Raw genomic sequence first — 22154 nt, 5'->3', positions numbered from 1 at the left:
GGAGGGGGAGAGGACCCTGTAAATGTGAGTGGCAGGTTTTATTTCAAATATCATTAGCTTCATCTCTTAACTTATTTCTTCTCATTGCGCTCCAAGGGAGATTACACTTTTCTCATTGTGCATTTTAAGAAACTAAAAAGATACTAGGCATCATGTCATATCCTTTCAGGTGATTAATTCAGCACACCACTTAGTTTAAATTCATGTTGTTCTCTTCTGGAACTTCAGTATTACTCAGAACTGGAGCAGATGCCACTCCTGTATCTCCATCATCTGGGTGTTATATAAAGGAAGTATTAAGGACTGGTTTACTCAGCACAGTGTTCCACAGCATAGAACCCTGAGCATAGTACAGTTTTAGAGCAGACGTGAGTTTTGACTGCATTTAACTGGATTATTTTTAACTGGATTATATTTAAAGAGTCTTCTATTAAGACTGAGCTGTAGGCCCGGTGTGGTGATCTATGCCTGCAATCCCTGCCATTCCAAAAGACCAAGCCTGGCCTGGCCACATGATGCATTCTTACCTCACAATAGAAAAGGGCTGGAGAAGTAGCACAGTGGTACAGTGCTTGCCTCGCATGCACAGATTTCTGAGTTCAGTATCCAAGACAGCACAGAACAGAGATTAAGCCGCATGGCCCTAATCCTGCTGGGGGTGCTGTCTGGAGATTCACGTGTCTCTGGGCAGGTTATTCAGAGACACTCAGGAAGCAGTGACTGTGTCACTTTGGGCTCCGAGGCCCTGGTGCTGAACCCATGACGCACATGCTGCAGTGGGCCATTTGTTATCACTGAAAGCTCTGAAAGGTTCAGCAGTACTGCCCCGGGGACTGTCCACTGTTCCTCCCCCCGCTAGAAATAATCACTATTCATTGCAGTCCAGTCCGATTGTATGGGTGATTGTTCTAAACAGTGTTCGTCTAGAACGAAGCTTTTTATGAAGTTATAAAGCCAACCTTTGCTAATATTGTTAAGTGATGGAAATAAATTGGACTTTGTGGGCCCTTTCCCCAGATTCCCCACCGCACACCCCTTAGTGAGCCGCCAGCTCTGTGGACTGTAAGTGAGCCAAACAGCTGATGGTGCTACTTGGAGGAGAAGGAAGCCACTCATGGAGTTGCTCCCCTTCCTGCTCTTATCTTCCTGGGGTGGCTCTCATCACACACAGTCATTTTGGGGTCCTCCGCCTCGGCCCTAGCTGGGATCCTCTGTTCTGGTTTTATGGGAAACTGCAGCCGCTCCTTGCCAGCCTTAGCACACCTTTTCCTCCGCCTCTTTCGGGGCGGGAGGTAGGAGGCAGCAGGGCCTCCACAGAACCTTTCCCCTTTGTCCACCTCTGGGTCCCTCTGAGACCTCAATGAACCTTTGGAAAGCTTCTCTCCTCTCAGTCTTTCAAACTTCTGTAAACTGCATCCTTGTACTGTCATCTTATTATAATGTAGCTCAAAAAGTTCTGCATCGTCAGATGAAACCAGGAAAGACAGGATTAACAGAGAGCAAAGGCAAATCCCAGCGTCAGGAGAAAACAGAAAGGGAGCCTACTTAACTACTCCCATTCCTTCTCCACCCCACTAATATTCCTCTTGAGTATTCCACACGCCGTCCTTGGTTTCCCAACTCTCCGCCCTGAGCTTCTGTACATAGCAACGGGCAGAACATTTCTGAAGCTGAGATTCTGTAGACTAAATAAAAGCGATGGAAACAATCTGAATGGCCCCTTTTTAAAAAAGAAAAGAATTTAATAATTATTTACCATGGCAAAGTAACAGCTATGAAGCCAGGTCTGTTGTGTAAGGTCTGTGATGGAAATCATCTTCTTAACTATTCCTCTAATGTTCAGTTTTGACAGTGAGCGCTGTAAAAGTGAGACACAGAGTTCACTGGTGGCAGTCTCACACCACGGCCCACTGGCTTCACAAAGAGCAGGGAAGTGAAGTGAGGCCTTACACCCAGTGAACATCGGGGTCCCCGTATCCCTTCCTGCACATTTTAGGCTCTCCCTCCACCCCAACCTCTGTCTTCTAAGTGATCCTTTCAATGTTATAGTTTCTCTTGTAATCCCTATGTTGGACACAGTCACATCTACATATCATAGCTGCAATCACTCTTCAGTTTTCACCTTGGTTGCTCAAATCTCGATAGATCTTGACATTCGTATTTTGACTTAAAATTGTTTGGTCTGTTGTAACACAATGACTGTTTCCTTACGTTGTTCCTACGATGCACATTTTTGTGTTCCCAATTACATTTTAAATGACTGCAAGATGGGGAGTGTCTTACTCTGCTTGTATCTATTCTCACGTTCAGTAAAATGTGTGGATGCAACCAGCACTCTAGCAGATCTTTTGCTAGTGGAGAGATTGTATATTTGTCTGCATTTCTCTTGTGCTTCTGCAAAGCATTCCTGTAATAATTATACAAAGTACTTCGTGTTTAATGAGAGACTTTATGAAATTTTTAAATAAGCATTGTAAATCACTGGTCAACATACCTACCCCTTTGCACCTAGACTGTACAGACCTGATGCTATGACCTACCTCTTCCCAAATCCGTGACCTTGGTCAAGGTCTGTGCCCCTGCTTCTCTCACTGTGACGTAGGAAAAATAAAAGGCCTGGCTCAGAGGGTAATCGTTCCAAATGAGCAAGTTAATATCTACATAGTACTTATGCAAGTGCCTTTCACATAGCACTATAAAATGGTTATTGCTTAATTTTTACAGGTATTTTTAAATAGATCGTATGTCTTCCTTTTACAAAAGAGTAAACAGATTAAGAGAGATAAAGGAATGGTGGTGGAGGTTCTTGCAGATATTTAGGGGAGAAAACAGTATTTTGCCAAGCTAGGATTAGCCTTACCCCATCGCTGGATCTGGTTCTATACCCTCCCCACGCACAGGTTAATAGTACCTCCTTTCCTCTTGCTACTCAAGCCTGAAATCTGGGGTTCATTCTTGATTATTTTCTCTCCCATGGACCCATGTAGCTAATTAGAGGATTTGGATGTTTATCCCATCACCTGAGCATTTTCTCCTCTCTCCTAAATACTCCTGAAATCGTTCCCATAGCCACTTCTTCATTCAAACAATGTAATCTCCGCTGAGATTAACTCAGCAGGCTTCCTCTGACCTTCCCTCCACTCTTGTTCTCCAGGGTGACGCCAGGCCACTTCCTAAACACATGTTTTATCTGGCATTCCTCCCCTAAAATCCGGGTGTCACCTTACAGCACTTTCAAGGTGAACTCCTGGGAGAATGAATTCCTGCTGCTCGAAGGCAGGTGGTTTATGTTCTGATGCCATGTGTGCCCCACCTAAAACACACCTTACACCCAAATGCACCATTGAGATCAGTTCCCCATTAAAGGGCCTCCTGTTTCATGTTTATTTCCGGAGTCTCTGTTGGGTGAAGTGACTTGGACCCCGTGAGTCCGACCCTGCCCTCTTTACCTGGGGCTGTGTTTTCCCATCCTCAGGGAAACTGACACTTCCTCATCCACTGTCCTTAAACACTCTGCTCCTGGCAGCCCTGGCTCTTAGCCTCTGGGTTAGGTGTCACCCCCTGTCACAACCATCTGTTGATTATCACTCTGCCCTGTACCTCATCCTGTGAGCTCCTTGTGGAGAAGGAACATGGGGTCTTTGTTTAGTGGGTCCTCACGTCTGTCCTTATTGAAAGGCCAGAATAAAAATAATTAGGGATTTATTTTATGGTGTTTTTGTCAGGGCCATAGATTAATAAAACATTGTCATTTATCACTGTGGCAAGAGAAGCTTAAATAAGTGAGAAATCAGCTTAACGATTCAGACTGTAACAGGAAAATCCTTTCAGATGTGATGTGCAGATTTCAACAAGAAAGAGTACAATGGGCATGATCATCTTGGAGTTGGAAAATAAAAGTAAGAGCAGAGAGGCTGAAGACTTTTCTGTGTTCTGGGTGTTAACCTGCTGGCAAAAGCAACAGATTTGAAAGGGTTCAGGTTGCAGGCACGAGGGCCAGGCAAGTGCTTGCCATGTGGGCAAAAGGTAGAGGGCGAGGTAAGATTAGGGAAGGGCATGCCCCAGCCGGGAGAAACAGGCCCAGAGCCCCATTCCCTGCTTAAAAGCTTCCTTCTCTCGGAAACAAGGACTGGCACGTGAGTGCTGCAAACTGGAGAGTGAGAAGCATGATGACCAGGCTGGGTTTGGCACGCAGTGCTCACATACCGGGGAGCAGGAGAATAACCCAGTGCTTCACCTGGTACTCATGATGCCTGCTTAAGAAATTCATTATTGCTATATTGTATTACTATCATTATTATTATTCATGAAGCTTTTAATTACTCTGATTTTTCAAATCTACATTTGTGTCTCTACTTCCTTACTCACTAATTCCTTAAGATTTTAATCCCTTCTAAATAGATTTTGTCTATTCCTTTAAAGAAGTTACTGAAAATTCATGTAGTACTTTATTCTCAGTGATTACGTGCAAGGATCAGTAGCTCCCAAATTACAATATGTTTTGCTCATGTCCCATTTTGAAACTGTAAGAATAAGGTAATGTTTTTGATGGAGTGTCTGGTATGTCCGCCATTGAGTGAAGGTTTGATTATCCAATCTCAAAATGTCCAGCTTCTTTTGCAAATGAATTCTTGCCCTTGGGTGCTTCTGTCCTGCAGCAGGTGACCTGTCCCTCTCCTGGGCCCCCAGGCTGCTCTTCATCCCAGCATGCTTTATTCTTTCCTGCTTGACATAGATGTCTAATGACAAAGTCTCGGCCCAAGACACCCACCATAACTGTTCCTGTTCCTCATTGATATGGCATCTTTTAACCTTCCTTCTTTGAAGTCTTTTTCATCTTCGTGACAATTCAGAGGCTGGGTTACCATACAGGTCAGAGCTTCCCCGTAGACTCTGGAGTTTGGAGTCAAGTTTTTAGGTGCCTTGTTAATGCCAGTATCCTTTAGCTAGAGACCATCAGGCACACACCTGTGAACAATTTGCAGTCCTTAGAGGGGGAGGCGTACCAATGGAGGGCGACCCAAGACAAGGGTGTAGGGTCTGTTATAGAACTTGGACTTTGACTCTTCAGTTTGGCCAGGGTAGGGGGAAGGTTGTTGAAGAAAACAGGTGTTTGCTGCGAATTAGATGTTGGCAGGAGTCAAGGTAAGGAAATTTCTTGAATATGTGTCATATTCTTTTCTATGAGAAGGGAAAATCAGACCGAGGCTAAAGCTGTAATTGATAGCGAAGTAGCAGCCGCATTGGGTGGGGAAGGGGGTGCCGGGCACGTGTGGCGTGGATGTGCCCCCCTTCAGTCCGTGTTCACATGTGGTGATCGAGGGTCTTGCTTTACCTTGAAACATCCTGTTCTCCTCCAGGTGTTCCTGTCTAATGTTCATTGTGTATGAAATTATTTATGGTCAGAGGGAGAAGACAAATGTGTAATTAATTGTGAATGCTAGGCACTGTCTAGAAATAACAAGGGCTACTTGATAGAGCCAGGCCAACTCTGGAGGTTGGGCTGTTTTCCCTTTTCACAACAAAGTTTTTTATTATTTTATGAAATCTGTGTATATAAAATCCAATTTCTGTAACTGTGGAAATGAGATCTGAGTAGAATCCCTTTGTAATTTCTTCCCTAACTCCTTCCTATATGGCCTGGTCAAAACTACTGGGTGATTAGATACAAACTTTCATTTCTGTTTTGTTCAGAAATTTGATGATAAATAAGAACCACAAGAGGAGATTGCTTGGTGTGTAATGAATAGAGTATGCCAAATTGTTCAAGGAATTCATTCTTTCCCTGCTCTTACACAGTAAAAGCTAATTTGTTATATAAATGAAAAAAATACATACCATTGGCAGACATGAAACAAAATGGAATCAAATTTTTATTTTACTTAGTGGAAGTTACTTGTTTTTAAAAAACACAATGAATGCATTTTTTCATACTCACTCCACAGAGAAATAGCTTAATAAACAAACTGTAGCATCATGGAGTTGAGAATTATTTTGAGTCTGCGTGTTTCTGAAAAATATGCATCTCAGTGGAATTGTCTTAGTCACTTTCTCGCCATGAGACACGATACCCAGCACCCACAGCTCCCAGGAGGAAGGGTGTTCTAGCCCACACTTCAAGCCACGGTGGCGTCCGAGGGAGGACGGCATGGACAGGGTCACTGAGGTGGGGAAAGCTGCTCTAGCTGTGGCCAGGGCCGTAGCGCACAGAGAGTAAAGTGAGGACCCCAGAGGGGAGGCACAGCCTCCCACAGCACACCCTGGTCACCCACCTCTTCTGACAGCACCCACTTCCTAGGCACCCATAGCCCAGTCACCCTCTCAGGGCCTTGCTGGTGAGCACATGAGGTTCCTAGCTTGTCCAGCTCAAAGCCACAGCAGAAAATAAAGTAAAGGTGATTAAATACACAGCATATGCTGAAGGTTTCTTGTAGATATTCGACATTCCTCCTGACATAAATGGGCCAATCTGACTTTTTGTTTCATGGCAACACACTATTTCTTAAATTCAATTTTTAAAGCTGACATAACATTCTGCATCGTACCACAGACAGCATGGTGCTTTGAAGTGTGTACACACTGTGGCACGAATAAACATAGCTAAGGTTTTGCCTCACGTAATTGTGATGGTGGTGAGAAACATCCACGTCTGTTCTCTCATCTCTCATCACTTTTAAGAATATGAGCAAGGCGCTTTCATATTTATAAGCTTCATGATTAAAGCAAATTTAATATATTTCAATAATTTACAGATTCAAAATCACCGGAAATGGAATTGGAGAGAGGCGAACATGAAGTGAGGCTGTTTTTAAGCCTGATTATAGAAGTCACACATAGCAATTGTATGCTTCGTTTATAGAAGAATAATATCTAAACCATGAAACATTTAGTGCCCCACATTCTTTAATTTAAAATATACTGTTTTTAAACATGGGATGCAAAATAAATGCTGTGTCTCAGTACCAAGTGTATGATGTTCTCCATCTTTGGATTTTCAACTTTATTAAATTGACAAGAGTTGTATGTCATTACCATGTACTACATGACATCTTGAAGATCACATGTGTACATTGTGAAATGAGTAAATCTAGCTCATTAACATATGTAGTTTTTCACTTAGTTACCCTTTCTGAGATTAACACAATGTTTCATTCTCTCAATATTTTTCAAGAACACAGTATAACATTTTAGCTGTAGCCACCATTCCTTGCACGATAACATTTCTCAAGCTTATTATTCCATCAAAATGTAATTTTGCCTTCTCTGAACAACTCAACATCTCCTTCTAACTTTCCCAGTCTCTGATAGACACTGTTCTACATTCTTTTTTACATAATATCAACTTTTTAAGATTCCATGCAAAAGACAAGATAATGTAGCATCTAACTTTTTGTGCTTGGCTTCTTAAACTTAACATAATGATATCCTTTCATCCATACTCTCCAAAATTCAGGGTTTCCTTTTTTACAGCTGAATAGGATTCCATTCTTTATGTATCACAGTTTCTTTATCCTTTCACCTCTTTGTGGACACTTAGGCGGCTATATTTTGGCTACTGTGGATTTTGCTTCAGGAAACATAGGAATGCCCACATCCCCTCCAGTATTGTACTGATTTCATTTTCCATTGGAGATCTATCTCACTGGATCGTACAGGGTTCTAAATTTCATGTTTTGAGAAATCTCAATGTTCTTTCCTATAATTGCTGGACTGATTTACATTGCTTCCAACAGCATGCCAGGATTCCCTTCACTCTGTATCCTTGACAACTTCTATATCTTTTTGACAATAACCATTCTAAAAAGAGGGAGCTGATATCTCATTGTAGTTTTGTATTTTCCTGATAATTAGAGATGCTGAGAAATTTTTCAAGTCTGTCTTTATGATTTGCATGCTTTCTTTAAGGAAATATCTTTTTAGGTTATTTGCCAATTTAGAAATTCATTTATTTAATCATTTAATTTTTGCTATTAAGCTTTGAGATTCTTTTATATTTTCTACATCAGATGTATAGTTTGCTAATATTTTGCCACTCTATACATTTTTTTCTTCACTCTTTTGATTGCTTACTTGCTGTGCAGAAATCTTTTTGGTTTGGTGCAGTTTTCTTTGTTGTTTTCTTTTGCTGTCTGTGCTTAAGTATTATTAAAAAATATTGCACAGAGCAATGTTATGGAGATTTCCTCACATGTTTTTCTAGAATTTTCATAGTGTCAGGTCTTTCATTTAAGTCTTAAATCCATTTTTCAATTTTTTTTCTATATAGTGAGAGATAGGGCTCTAATTTTACTCTTTTGCATGTGGATATTCATTTTTTATGCAGTGTGATTTATTCAAGAGGTTATTCTTCCTCCATAATATGAGTTTGTTTGTTTTTTTTAATCAGTTGATTATAAATGTCTAGGCTTGTTTCTGGGCACTGTCCCCATGCAGTTCTATTGGCATCTGTGTTTTTATCCAAGTTTCACACTGTTTTGATCATGAACTTTCTAGTATGTTCTAGAATCAGATGGTGTGGTGCCTTCAGCTTTGCTCTTCTTTTGCTCAAGATTGGCTATTTGGAGTCTTATGCTTCTATATGAATTTTATGTCTTTTTCTATTCATAAGGAAAATGTCATTACTATTTCTATAGGGATTGCATTGAGTCTTTAGATTTCTTTGGGTACTATAGACATTTTAACAGTATTAGAGCTTCCAATCCTCAAACAACAGGATAACCTTTGATTTATTTGTGCATACTTCAATTTTCTTTATTTATGTTTTTTTTGGCTTGTTCTTAAAATATGATAAAGGTGGTATACAAAAAACAGTGTTTTATTTTCTACCTTCTTTTATTTATCGTATTGTCTTTCTCCTTAAGCTTTGACCATTTCCCAGAGCCTTGTTTTATCTTTTCTGTTTTCACATGAAATATTTAGCTTTGTGTTCTACGAGCCAAGAGCAATAACATACTGAACAAGAAATGGAATTTGAGAAGTCAAAACTCTAGTTAAACATTTTATCACTTGATTGAACATTGAAAATAGCTTAAATCTTTTTAAACATGACAGATGTCTGTCATAGGCAAAGTGTTTTCTCAAGTCTTACAAAATCCCTGTTAGCCCTGCTGTAATCATTAATACTCATGCATCAACTTCGTTAAATTAAGAAATACTCAGCAAATTAGTAAGTCACACTTCTGGGGTATGTGGATGGTACTGGGTACTATATATGGTCCTTTGCCTACTTCTCTCTGGTCCTGCTCCTGTACTCTATTTCCCAGCCATCAGGAACTCATGCCCTTGCCCACATGATGTTTCTTCCTCAGTGCTTCCTGACCACTGCCTGAATCCCATGAAACTGTAAGCTGATTTAAACCCCTCCTCCTTGCCATTGTGAAATTTGGTATTATACTTCAGAGATAGAAAAGCTAAAGAATACAGAAACTTGGTGCCATAGAAGTGGGGTTGTTGCTGTCGTTTTACCTGACCTTGTGGTTTAGAAGCCTTTGGAGCTGTTTTCAGGAGGATCTGGAGAGATTTAGATTTATTTCAATTGGAAACAAGGGTAGTTGGGCCAGAGGGCATGCATGTTTAATTCAACAAAAAATTTCTCTACATTTTGTCCATGTCCTGGGATTTTACAGGCGACTAAGAGCAGTGGACTAATCTGGTGAATGAAATTTCAAAATGGCTCAACTTTCAGAATCTAGCACAGATACTGCTGGCTGTGTTTAGCCAGACTTCTAGGGAGAAATGTCATTGACAAAAGCAGTACAGAACAGTTTATAAATCTTAAAATTTGTCTTGGAAGAAGCCAGGTGTAAAGCTGGGGTCGATGAAAGTGTAAAGAGGTTCTTGACATTAAAAAGACACCAAGTACTTTGTAAAGGAGCAAAAAAGAAAGGTGCCTTGAGGGCATCTCAAGAATCAGCAAGACCCCAAACATTCCAGGCTCAAGACTGGGAAAGGGTCCACTTTTCATCTGAAAAGAGAGTCTGTTAGAACTCTGTTCAGTAAGGGACTCTAGCGAATGGGTCCCCTGGGATTGATTTCACCACGCTCAGCCATCCAGGTATTCAGAGGCTGGTGCCTACATGGTCCCAGGGGTGCCTGCAATTGCTTGTGCTGGTAGCCAACCTTGGCACTGTGTACGTGATGCTGTTTTACTGGCATGCAAATGCAAGAATTGTGCGGTCAGGAAGGCTTCCCCCCAGATTTCAAAGGAAGGCCTAAGAGAGCATGCAAGGAGCCTTGGACAGGGCAGAATGTGAAGCCATGGTAATGAAGCCAAAAGTGCAGTGGAGACCTCCAGAAGTCATATACCAGCAACATAGTACAGTAGTTTAATACAGCTACAGCCTGAGTGGCACCACCAAAAAGAGAGCCCATGTGGGCTAAATCAAGCCAGGCCACCAGGTTGGGACGGCCCAATTCTTCTGGAACTTGCATCTCCACCACCATGTGCCTTGGATGCCAGACATGGAACAGCAGGACTTAATGTTTGCCCTCCTGGTTTGCAGTCTTTCTTTGATTTGATTCTTTTCTATCTTTCTATTACTACCTCTTGGAATAAGAATCTTTACCTTGAACTATTGTACCTTGGGATTATTTAACTACTTTTTTTTTCCAGAGTTCTGTAAAAACCAGAGTTCTCTGGCTAAGACTTTTCCTTGAGTTTCTGAAGAGAACTGGACTTTTCAAAAATATTTGTGATTTTGAGACTTTGATGAAGAGATTATTGTATTTGTCATTGTGTACTGAATAATTGTGTTGTGTTGGCAGAGTCATAAACTTGCTATTTTCTTTATTGAGAGATAAAGTATGGTTTAAGGAGATGTGGACTGGTGCAAAGTTGACAAGTATGGATTGACAAATCCTTACCCGTGAAATTCATTAGATTAAGCAATACCTAAGAGATTGGTGGAACATACTTCTGTATCATGTTTAAATGGTTAAATCAGAGCAGGGTCCTGATAAGTGAGATGGCTTAATAGTAGTAATAACAGTAATGCAAATATATATATGCACTCTTAAAGTGCATTTTTTTGCAGAAACACATTTGCATAAAATTAGCCAATATACTTTGGATTAATATTACTGTCTAGAAGATTGCTACAAATAGACATGTATTACAAGTTTTCTTGATGATTAAGAGACATCCTGTTTATCCAACTTTGCTCCATAGATTTACTTCAAATATAAATAAAGGTTACACCAGCCTCCTCACTAGAAATATTGTTGTACTTGATTTTGCACTCTTTAAACATCTCAGAAATTCTTAAAATAGTTTTATAAATTATGCCAGAATAAAGTGGACATTGTTGCCTTCTATATTTATGTTTACCCGACTTATCCTCAAAGTATTAATCATCTTTCATGCAGAGATGATTGTTTTTAAATATAAAAACTACCCAGAAAATTTTTTGAATAATTTGTTCTGCATTGGGTTTAGGTATAGGTTTTCTTTCTTCCTTTCTCCCACATCTTTAAATCTTTACAACAACTTTATGGGCAATATACCTACTTAGCAATGAAGTAATCTGTAAACATGCTTAACAAGACACTGGCTTATATAATGCTTTCATTTATTGCTTAATGATGATAAGGTGATTTTTTTTTTTTACCTGAGCCCTGTTCCTGACTATAGACTGTGGAAACGAAATGATGAATGTCTTAGTTACTTTCTTCTTGCTCAAACATGAGAGGACACCCACAACTTGAAGGAGGAAAGGTTTATTTTGGCTCATAATTTGTAGAGCTTTCAGTCCACAGTTGGCTAGCTCCAAAACAGGGCAGCGTGGCAGACTGGCGTCACAGAGGAGAAACAGCTCATTTTATTTGGCAGACAAGAAATAGAGAGAAAGACACAGGGAGACAGAGAGACAGGGACAGAGAGAGACACAGAGAGTGACAGAGAAAGAGAGCCAGAGAGTCAGACAGGAAGAAAGACAGAGACAGAAGCAGAGAGACAGACACACACAGAGGCAGAGAGAGGACGGGAGGGAGAGAGAGAGACACCGAGGAGCCAAGGCAGAGACACACCTTGCCAGATAATGTCCCCGTGACGCTGCCCCTCCCACACGCTTCACCTCCCGCATCGCACTCAGCTGTGGACCAACCAGCGAATTAATCCACTGACACATATCATGCACTACTGTTCCCATCCGTTTCCCTCTCATCGTCCTTCCATCTTCCTGCCACAGTGCCCTTCACTCCACACCACGCTCTGCCCTTGACGCTGAAGTGCTGTCCTGACTCTACAGTACTTTGGGTGACAAAGCAGGACCCCAGCCTGTTACCTAAAGGGGGAAATGGGGAATGAGGACATTGCTTTCCAGCATCATTGAGAGTCTCTGGCCCCTTATTACTGCTTTGCTACTTGCCAGCTCTGTGTATTTGTACTTCACTATATTGGTCACTTCAAGAAGAGCCAATAAAAGAAGCACCCCTGCTGTTGTGTCCCAGAGACCATCGAAAGACTCACCCAGAGTATTTCTCTCACCGCTGATGACGACATTCACAGAATGCTTTTCAATTTTGCTGCACACTGCAGAATCTTCTCTTCATTAGACTAAACACAAGTTTTAGTTCAGGGCCTTGTGTCTTTTCAGCATTGTTTCATTCATCCTCCAGCTCAACTTCTCCACCAAGTTTACTACCTTTCACGCAACTTTTTAGAAATGCAAACTCTGGTCCTGTCAACCCCTACTTACAATTATTTAATCTTTCACAATAAGTTAAAGCACCCTAGAATATTATGCAACAGGCTAATGGGTCTCTTCTGCACCTGTTTTCCTTCCTCCAAGGCATACCACAGAGACCAGAGCCCCTGTTTCCCAAGGCAGGCCATAAACACCCCTGTCTCTCCCTACCTCTCTGTCTTAGAGCTTTTTGCCATAAGGAAATTCTCTAACCTTCCCTGGTCTCATAATAGATTATGAGGGTTTAGGCTCTGTTCCCCACAAGGAGGAACATCATCTCATACATTCCCAAGAGGGACCTGGACAACAGGCCTCGATGGGCTTCCCACTCCTCCTACTAGCTCTCGACCTCACCCTCTTTTCCACTCCCCTTGTAGCAGGGGTGTGTATGCTGCCGTCATGCCCATGCAACAGTCATCCTAGCATGCTACAGACATCGACTTTGAAGAACTTCCAGGTAGCTGAATGTGCACAGGATCCTAGGGTGCGGTACATCAGGAGGAAAGTTGGACTCTCACAGCCTTCTCCCGTACCTTGACCTACACATCTCTTCATCTGTACTTTATAATATTCTTAATAATAAGCCAGTAAATGTACATAAATGTCTCCCTGAGTTCTGTGAGCTGATCAAGGCAATTAATCAAACAAAAGATGGATCGTAGGAACCCCATTTGCAGCCAAAACACTGTAAAGTTTGGCTTGTGACTGGCATCTAAAGGGGAGGACAGTCCTGAGCACTTGTGTCTCAATATCTTTCCGTGCAATTGATAGAACTTAAAGGAAGATGTGGGCATACATATTTGGAGCAAAGAAGATGACCTAGGACAGAAAGCAAATCAATATTTAGAATCCAACACACTTGTAATAGTAACTCAAAAGATTATGAAGTATCAGATTCCAACATCTTAGCCTAAAGCAGAAAATCAGTAAGAAGCAAAATGAATCTGCCACATAACCCTAAATAAGAGTGTGAGTGAAAATGGGGGCTGCCATGGAACTCATGGTCTAACAGCCAATATCTTCGGGCAGAGTGCTAAACCTAGATCTTCCCTTCACTTCTTTTCTGCACTCTGTATGAAGACTGGGTATTTCTCCACTGGAGATCTGCAGCCAGAGACTCTGGACATAAAGACAGGAGATTCAGCTAAGGATATGAGTGAGATCTTTACCGAAACAAGTTCAAGAGGAAGTCTATATGCTAATTCCTCCTTCTGACCCTCTGCAGAAGTCTGGCAAGCAAGTGACTATGTGATTCCACAGGGTAAAATCGGTGGTGCAAGAGAAAACAATTTGTTATCAGAGGCAGAAAAGATAGGAAAGGTAATGAAATTGTAAGGCCTTTATCAGATCTGTTACAGCAGGACTGTCCAATGTGAGTCATACACAATTCTAAAATGTCTTATAACCAAAATGAGAAGTAGAAATAAGTAGATGATAGTAATGTTAATATATTATTTAAAACAATATAAAAATACTCATCTCAGCATACAATCAATATAAAAATTAGTAAAAGGATAATTTACACTTCTAATTTTATTTACATAGAATTTCACTTCCTTTGATTTAAATTCAACTAATTTTCTAGGGCAGTGAAGGATCTAACAGTTCTGTGAACTGTTCTTAGGATTTCAGATCGCATCCGTCTCTCTCTCAGCTAAACTTTGTGCCTACTTCCTATCATAGCTCGTTTTTGTAATGCACTGTGATATTGTGAGGTGTCAACACACACATGTTGCTCTTCCTTACTCTTCACTCTCTTCTCGGACTGAATATGAACCTGCAAACGGGAGGCAGGCTCGGTGGAGCCAAGGAGATGACATTATGCTGCTACTCGGGTTTAGTGAAGATTTGAGAAGTAGCTGGGACCAACCTGAAGCCATTGTTCTCAGCTCATCGTGGGCAGGTGAAAGGCCCATGAGCTTAGAAGGAAGTAGGAACATAGGGAACTTGGATGAGGAGCAAGTCCCAGGGAGATCTGTGACACCCTTCCACAGACTGACTACTGAGGGAAAGCTCTTCCTCCAGCCATCCAGCTGGTGGGAATGAAGATTTCAGAGCCAGGAGTATCTCAGAAAGGACAAGCCTTGAAGGACATATGGCCATGGAGAAGCCAAAGCTGTGGATGTCACTGACTGTCGGTTGTGTGTAGACAACCATGTTCAGAAGCAGATTAGTGGAACTTCACGTCCCAAGTGTCCAAACTGGAAGATTTTGTCACTGAGTCATGGGAAAGATCTTCTGCAAGTGTTCAAAGGACCAAGGAGAGCTGTAGATAGGGATTAAAGTGAGCATGCTCCAAATTCTCTCTAAGTATAATACCTGTTGAAAAAATATAACTGAGCTTTAAACCTGGAATGACTGAGAAATATCAACATTTGAAAGTTTCTAAACAGTGAATATACTATAAAATATTCTGGATTAGACTAAAGGGGAGCTTGAGGTTACAAATGAAATTTAGAATAATAGAATTTCATGTCTGCCCATCTGAGTTTATGGCTGCTAAATTCATTTCCATTTCCAGCATTGCACAACCATGGCCAAGGTTTCTTGTGATAGTTCTATTCTTGGAAAAGCCAAAGAAGACCCTTTCAAGGTCTAACATAATTTTAGCTCTAGTGAACTCTGATATTTCACATTCCATTCATCAGAATATTCAGTTATATTTCCCAGAGTGATAGAAATGTGGGCTTGACATTTATTTTGAATTTTATCTTTGAAGTCTTAATGTGATACCCATGTTTTCCTTTAAAGAAATATACCCTTCTAGGTTATAAGAGATCCAATGTTACGTTTATAGTCTTTAGTTCACGTGGAGTGCATAAATATAAATACACACATATGCAATTTCAGTAAATAAGTGTGATATCAAAAAGGACTGAGAGTATATTTTAGAGTGTTACTTTAGAGACCTATTTTTTAGCATTGGAGATTTATCTGTCATTTATTTTTTGACAAGCATTGTGAAAATATCACCAAATATTTTCTAAGATCTGTATCTGTATCAATTAGAAGGTCTTTGTCTTCAAGCAACAGAACAATTCAATAAAATTACCTCAAACTTGTAAGCATGTAGAATGTTTTTAGTATAATAGGGATTCACATTTTATCTCAGATTTTTAAAACTGAGGCAACCTGGTACTACAGCTCCATGGTGGACTTCCGTGGGCTTTATGGGTCAGCGTTTTGTGACACCCAAAACCTTCACCTCTTTATTGCCAGGGAGAATCATTGACATGGACTGATCAATATTCAGCCTCTCTAGCTGGAGCTTGGAAGGGCCATGTGACTCACATGAACACAAATTATCTGAAATAGTAAAATCAGATGAGGAAGGATGCGGTGTAAAAAGGAACAATAACTTCTCCCTCCTGGGTTCATATTTCAATTTATAAAACTTTGATTTTCTGAAAATTAAAAGATGCCTACATCCCAAATAAGTTTTTAAAAGTAAAATTGCAGTGCAGAAGATACAATCATCAAAAGGATATTGCAAACTTTGCCTTTTTCTTTTCTTACACAGATATATTTTCAAAGACAGTATGTCAACAGGTCACCCAGCTCAAGCCTGTGTTCTGAACAGTACATGACTTAGATACAGTCTCAGTTCTATTTGGCCCCCAAAAGAAAGGGGAACAGACACAGTGATATAATAAGTCATGGCTTCCCAGTGGTCATATTCTAGGAGACTGCACATACGACTGAACACTCATTCATTCGCTTACACTGAGGCTCATTTAAGTTCAGGGAAAAAGGGAGCCCAGGCCCTGCCCAAGGGACTTTGAAATTTCCTTGTTTGAGCGTGGCAAAATCTGCTTCTCTTGCCTAATCCAATTGAGCAAGAGGGGATGAGGATGGCTCTGAGCAGGGCCCAGAGCCAGGCCAAGGCCGGGGGAGGGACAGGGCTCATGCTGGCCTCCAACTGGCCTGGCTTCTGGGAAGTTCAGCAAGGCATGGAAACGAACATGACCAGAAAAGTACTTATTTCTGTGGAGTTTGTAGAATGATGTGGGATTGCCAAACAACTTATCAGGGGTGGGGATTAGAAGAGTCAGTATTTTTAAAAAGCTGAGCTCTTTGGTATACTACTGCAATAAAGGGTATTTCCTTATTAGCAATGGCTGATGTAAAAAATAGGAAATAATGAACTTTTACTGTTTTTTTTAATCTTTGCTTTTTTTTTTTTGTGGTATCGGGGATTGAACTTGGGTCTTTGCGTTTGCAAGGCAGGCCACCAAACCGTTGAGCTAAATCCCCGGCTAATCTTTGCTTTTTAATGAAAAAAAATTTCCTTAGAATTTCTTTTAGAATCTATTATTGAGGTTTCCATTTTATTGTGAATCAGGACTTACATACCCGTAGGTTTCTTGTTTCCTCAAGCCTGAATAGCAGTGTTTCTGTTGTCCTCACTGCTGACATTCATGATGAGATGATACAGTTTTATACCTAGAAAGAGACGTAAATATACTAAGGTCTTTTGCAAAATTGTTCATTGCTTAGCAAGCAAATTTACTACTGTCATAAACACCTTTTCATAGTTTCAGGTGTACTAGGTATAGGTTTAAAATCCACTAAAGTACTTCCAGACTTTGACTTTGAATTCATTAGTTTTGAATTAGAGTTGGTATGTTTTTATAACATCAACATATTTGCCCTCATTCTCCAAATTTAAATGACTCTTTTTTAAACCGGGAAGTTATCGAATAACAAAAGTGCTTATAAAATACATGAAGTTCTTGTTTTATTTTGGGAGGAGCCTGGAGACAGGGTCTTGCTTTGTAGCTCAGGCTGGCCCTGAACTCACTGTGTAGCCCAGACTGGCCTCACTCCTGGCAATCCTCCCGCTTCAGCTTCCCAAGTGCTGGGATTACAGGCCAGCACCACCACACCCAGTCTGTTCTCATTTTAACATGAAGTAAAATTTATGCGCGGAGACACAATTTTTTGCTCCTATTTGTGCTTCCTTATACAAATAGTCACAGTATTTAGCAGTTTAAGACTAACTGCTTTTGAATTCTAAGGTGAAAACTACATACCTTTCTCTTTAGTGCCTCAATTAGGAGCCCACTTAGTTAGAAATGTCTTTTTTTCCTCCTCAATCCTGAAGTCACATTTTTGCTTCATTCCTCACAATCCTTTGCGTCTGATAGAATTGGCCAAATCCCCCTGTGGCTGGACAGTGCCTTTGGCCTGGTTTCCCCTCTCTGACAGCTGGTCTCTGACTCCTGGTCAGGAAGGGCGCTGAAGCATCATTTTCACTGTGTGCCCCAGGATTTCTCCTATGATCCCCGCTCCCTGCACACACTTCCCTCTTCGCGGGGTGCACAGTAAACCATGTGTCGTAGCCTTCATTGTGCTAGAACAATTTTTCTGTGCATAGAACCAAGCTTGCTTCCATTAAGCAAGAATTTATTTTTTGTACTTTCAGGTTGAGAAATAGCTGTTGTTGAGAAAGATTAATTAAAATTAAATAACTGTGCAAGTGAACTTGTCGATTTACATGTGACCTATATAAAAAATAAGTCTAAAGCATCAAAGTACCAGAAAACATGTCTGCTAAGAGATTTAAATTGATAAAAGTCAATTTAGACAGGAGCTAGAAACTGTTTATACTTTATTTTCTTGTTTTCCTTGTAATTTTTGATAGTCTCCATCAGCTACAATGGATAAACTTAGGTTTATGCATTTCTTACTAATTGTGGCCATATTTACATATCCAATTTTCCCATCTTTTCCCGTGTCAGTTTATCTCCTTCATAAAAATGTGGCTAAAATCACTTAATTTGTTTTACTCTTCTGGGTACATGGGAACATTTAGCATAACACCTGATCCTTAATATTGTATAAAAGGTACTTGCATCCTTTCTTATTTTTTTCTAGTATTTTCAAATGGTCTTACATAAGGGAGAAGAAATAGAACATACTAATTGAAACCAATAAATTTTATTTTATTTAAAAATTGCATTTGAATAAAAAATGTAAAATATTGAAAATAAAAATAAGACAAAGGAACACTGAATCCAGAAGGATTAAAAAAAATGAACTTTATAGTCCTAACAGAGTACCAGTAAAAATGTGTGGAAATAAGAGATCTACATTAAAATCACCCAGGAAATTAGCATTCAGGGGAGCAGCAGTGCTAAAGAACCCAGAGTGATGAAACATACAAAAATCAAAGCAGTGCCTAGCAAACATCAGAGAAGAGCCTGCGGTAAGAGATGTGAAAATAGGAAACCAGTGGAGAGAACAGAAACATGACGAGAAAAAGTAAGTACTGCTGTACTTGACGGCTTTAAAATAAGCAAGATGATGTAGAACACTCATGCCTGATCCCCTGGCTCTCTGAAGATCCCTTCGTTAAACGATCAGGCTTAATAATTCCTAAGATTCTTCTCATCTTCTGCAATACCAAAGTGAGATGTGAAAATAGGAAACCAGTGGAGAGAACAGAAACATGACGAGAAAAAGTAAGTACTGCTGTACTTGACGGCTTTAAAATAAGCAAGATGATGTAGAACACTCATGCCTGATCCCCTGGCTCTCTGAAGATCCCTTCGTTAAACGATCAGGCTTAATAATTCCTAAGATTCTTCTCATCTTCTGCAATACCAAAGTGATGAGGGAAAGAGGAGAAATATATCACAGAGAAGGTGATGCCAAGGTCCTGGGTCCATGAGTTGCCCTATTTCTTCCCATAATGTGGAAGGCTAATTCCTAAGATTCTTCTCATCTTCTGCAATACCAAAGTGATGAGGGAAAGAGGAGAAATATATCACAGAGAAGGTGATGCCAAGGTCCTGGGTCCATGAGTTGCCCTATTTCTTCCCAGCAAATGTGGAAGTCCTAGGCATCGGTGGTCTCCCCGAGTCCTCACAGAGAATTGTCCTCTGCACCCAAACTCCAGTCTGTGAGCTCCTTGCCACGGTTTCGAACCTGAGCGGACGTGCACAGACACCAGCACTGGGCGGTCTTGTGAAGTATCAGTGGTTCAGAAGGGCGGTTCATCAGAGATGTGCCGTAGTGAGCTAAGCACAGACCGCCGATTGTAGGCAGCCAGCCAAGCCTGCAGCTACACATCATGCCTCTTCTGAACTGAGCTTTAGAAGACCGTACTTGGGGGTGTTTCACCCTGTTGTGTACATGATAGGGAGCTATCCTGTGATATTTCTAACCAATGCACAAATCTTTGCAGGCACTCACTTCTCTAATTAATATCAATTATGCCAATCTCCAGAGGGGACAAAGACAACTACGTTGTGAGCTTGTGTTGAATGCTAAGTAACCAGTTCTGGAAGGAATGTTCTCAGAGAACTGCTCACCTCGAGATGGTCAGTGAAAGACTCATATGAATATTGTAACGGGGTGTGGAGTACAAAGTATATTTATAAAATCTCATGGGAGAGCTCACGCTTTACTTCTCTGAGTGGCAGGTTTCTGAGCCTTCAGTCACTGCAGGACAAATGCCCCTTAGAGGGAGGGAGGGCATGAGATGCACGGCTTCAGTGTCGATCCCAGGATCTGGGAGAAAGCTCCTGCTTGCAGTCTCATGGAGAATGAGCCATGAGGGGCTTATTTCTTCACAGCATACGTGGTGGTGAGTTGCGTGCATCTGGTCTACCTCTTAGTCCTCTCCAGCACGAAGGAGCACCGTCCCTGTGACAAGCCTGCCCTCGCTCATTTTGCAGGGCTCGCTACAGTGTTTTCTTCATTTCCACCTCTGCACAAAGCAGGACGTAAATGCTTCTTCAGGGTACAGTGAGGTCCTGAAACGAAGACACAGGATGACAAAGGTCAAGGGAATGGCTCTGAGAAAGTAATAGGGATGTCCCCAGAGAGGGGAGTGCCGCAGTGTTCTTCAAAAAGTCCCAGAGGAGGAATTGTTTCTTTTTTTAAAGGGAAGAAGCAGGGTAAAGAGCAGCCGTTTTTTGAGCTGGGTACACTAGCAAACCCCGGTACTGTGTGTACCGGGTGGGAGCATCGGGTCTCCCCGCGTGTCAGTCAGGCTTGCACAGCCATCCCTGGGTGCCTGGAGGTGGGGCTCTGACTGCACAGCCCCGAGCTGACCCAGCTCGGGACAAACACAGCCAGAGTCACCAGCGTTATTCTAGGCTCCACTACCCTGCGTTTCGAAAGCACAGAGTGTTGACACCCGTGGCCTGGCACAGTTTCGTGGGACTTCTGCCTGGCGGTTACTTCTGGAAAGCAGCTGAGCGCGACCCAGGCCACACACGTGAGTCATGGCCAACGTGCAATCCTGCAGTCGCGTGTGACGGTTGGATGTTTGCTTTGTTCTTGCCCAGTTTAGAATACTCTTGGATTTCTCTCTTCCCTAGGGGAGTAGGATACACGGAGTATTGGAGGGATTTAGACAAACTATCTCAGGCTTTTAAATGGGACACTGTATCTAAAAGCAAGTAGAGAGAGAAGGGTAGGTATAGGCATTTACTACGGTCCTGGCACATTACAAAGAGACACGAGACCATTCCAAAATCATTTGCAATTATCAAGCCCTCCTACACCTCCAACACACATGTGTGTTTATATACTTCTATGCTGCATCTGGACATGGGAACGCACTAACAGCCATGCCCCCATAAGACTGCTACATTGCAGATGGCTTTTTTCTACCCAAAGGTGCAGTTATAATGCCTGTCTATGGAGGCTTCGGATTCCTGGGCAGAGTGGTTGTCTTCTCGGTGTTCCAGAGGGAACAGTCTGTCCTCCCTGCCTCTGGTTTCAGCAGTAATGAGAAGAGGTCACACGCACTCCCCACCGCTGGCGTTTCCGGCAGGTCCCTATCAGCAGGTGACTTCTGTGACTTACTTGAGAAGTGGATTGGTGGCTTTATTTTCCTCTCTGCTTAAAGGACTCTGTCACTTGTACTGTACAGCCTTGGGCTGCAGAATCTTTGGAGGAATAGAGAATAAGGTAAATAAAATATTTCCAAACTTAATCATTAATCAAAAGCAAGTCTTTAATTTGCAAATAATCCCTGAGATGTTTTCATGGAAAGAAATGTCTACATAGAATGGAAATATCGGAATGTGTAGAAAGGCAGGTACTAGGGCTAGGGAGAGATGTTATAGATTCCAACCGTGGTTGTTTCACTGGTCACATGCAATCACTTCTCCTAATGACATCTGATTTGGACTTGATTAGGTTACTGTGTTCTTTAGGAGTAAACAATACTTGAATGCCTTGACTTTAGTTACTAAGATGATCTTAAATACCTGGAAATGCAGCCCATTGAATTAAAAGAGAGCAAAGGAGTCAGCTGTTGGCCCCAGTGGCCATTGTTTGAGAATAGGGAAGTAAAGAAAGTGTTAACAGAAGGGGGATGAAATGTCAATACCGGCTCACTCAGGAAAGCATAATTTTGCACCTCAATCCACCACACAGCTATATCTGTCTCAGGCAATTACTCTTTTACTATTAACTCACTAGTTCATCGGGCCCAATAATTGCACACAAATG

The 22154-nt window shown here is 41.3% G+C and overlaps 1 protein-coding gene across 6 annotated transcripts in view; it reads left to right on the top strand.

The window, feature by feature from the left end:
- Positions 1-22154, top strand: part of Cd36 (CD36 molecule) — a 70369-nt gene that overhangs the window by 3789 nt on the left and 44426 nt on the right. For 2 of the 6 annotated variants that reach the window (XM_010636769.3, XM_010636793.3), the window contains exon 1: positions 20606-20910. The exons of the other annotated variants lie outside the window; for them this stretch is intronic. The gene's annotated coding sequence lies outside the window, so the exon portion shown is untranslated. Of the gene's footprint in view, positions 1-20605; positions 20911-22154 lie in introns of those variants that run through there. 6 annotated transcript variants of the gene reach the window in all.

This window comes from Fukomys damarensis, unplaced genomic scaffold (assembly GCF_012274545.1).
Source record: "Fukomys damarensis isolate Sample0158 unplaced genomic scaffold, DMR_v1.0_HiC HiC_scaffold_4, whole genome shotgun sequence".
In the NCBI taxonomy this organism is placed as follows: Eukaryota; Metazoa; Chordata; class Mammalia; order Rodentia; family Bathyergidae; genus Fukomys; species Fukomys damarensis.
The sequence above is the reverse complement of the archived record's forward strand: the minus strand, read 5'-3'. Positions and strand labels throughout refer to the sequence as shown.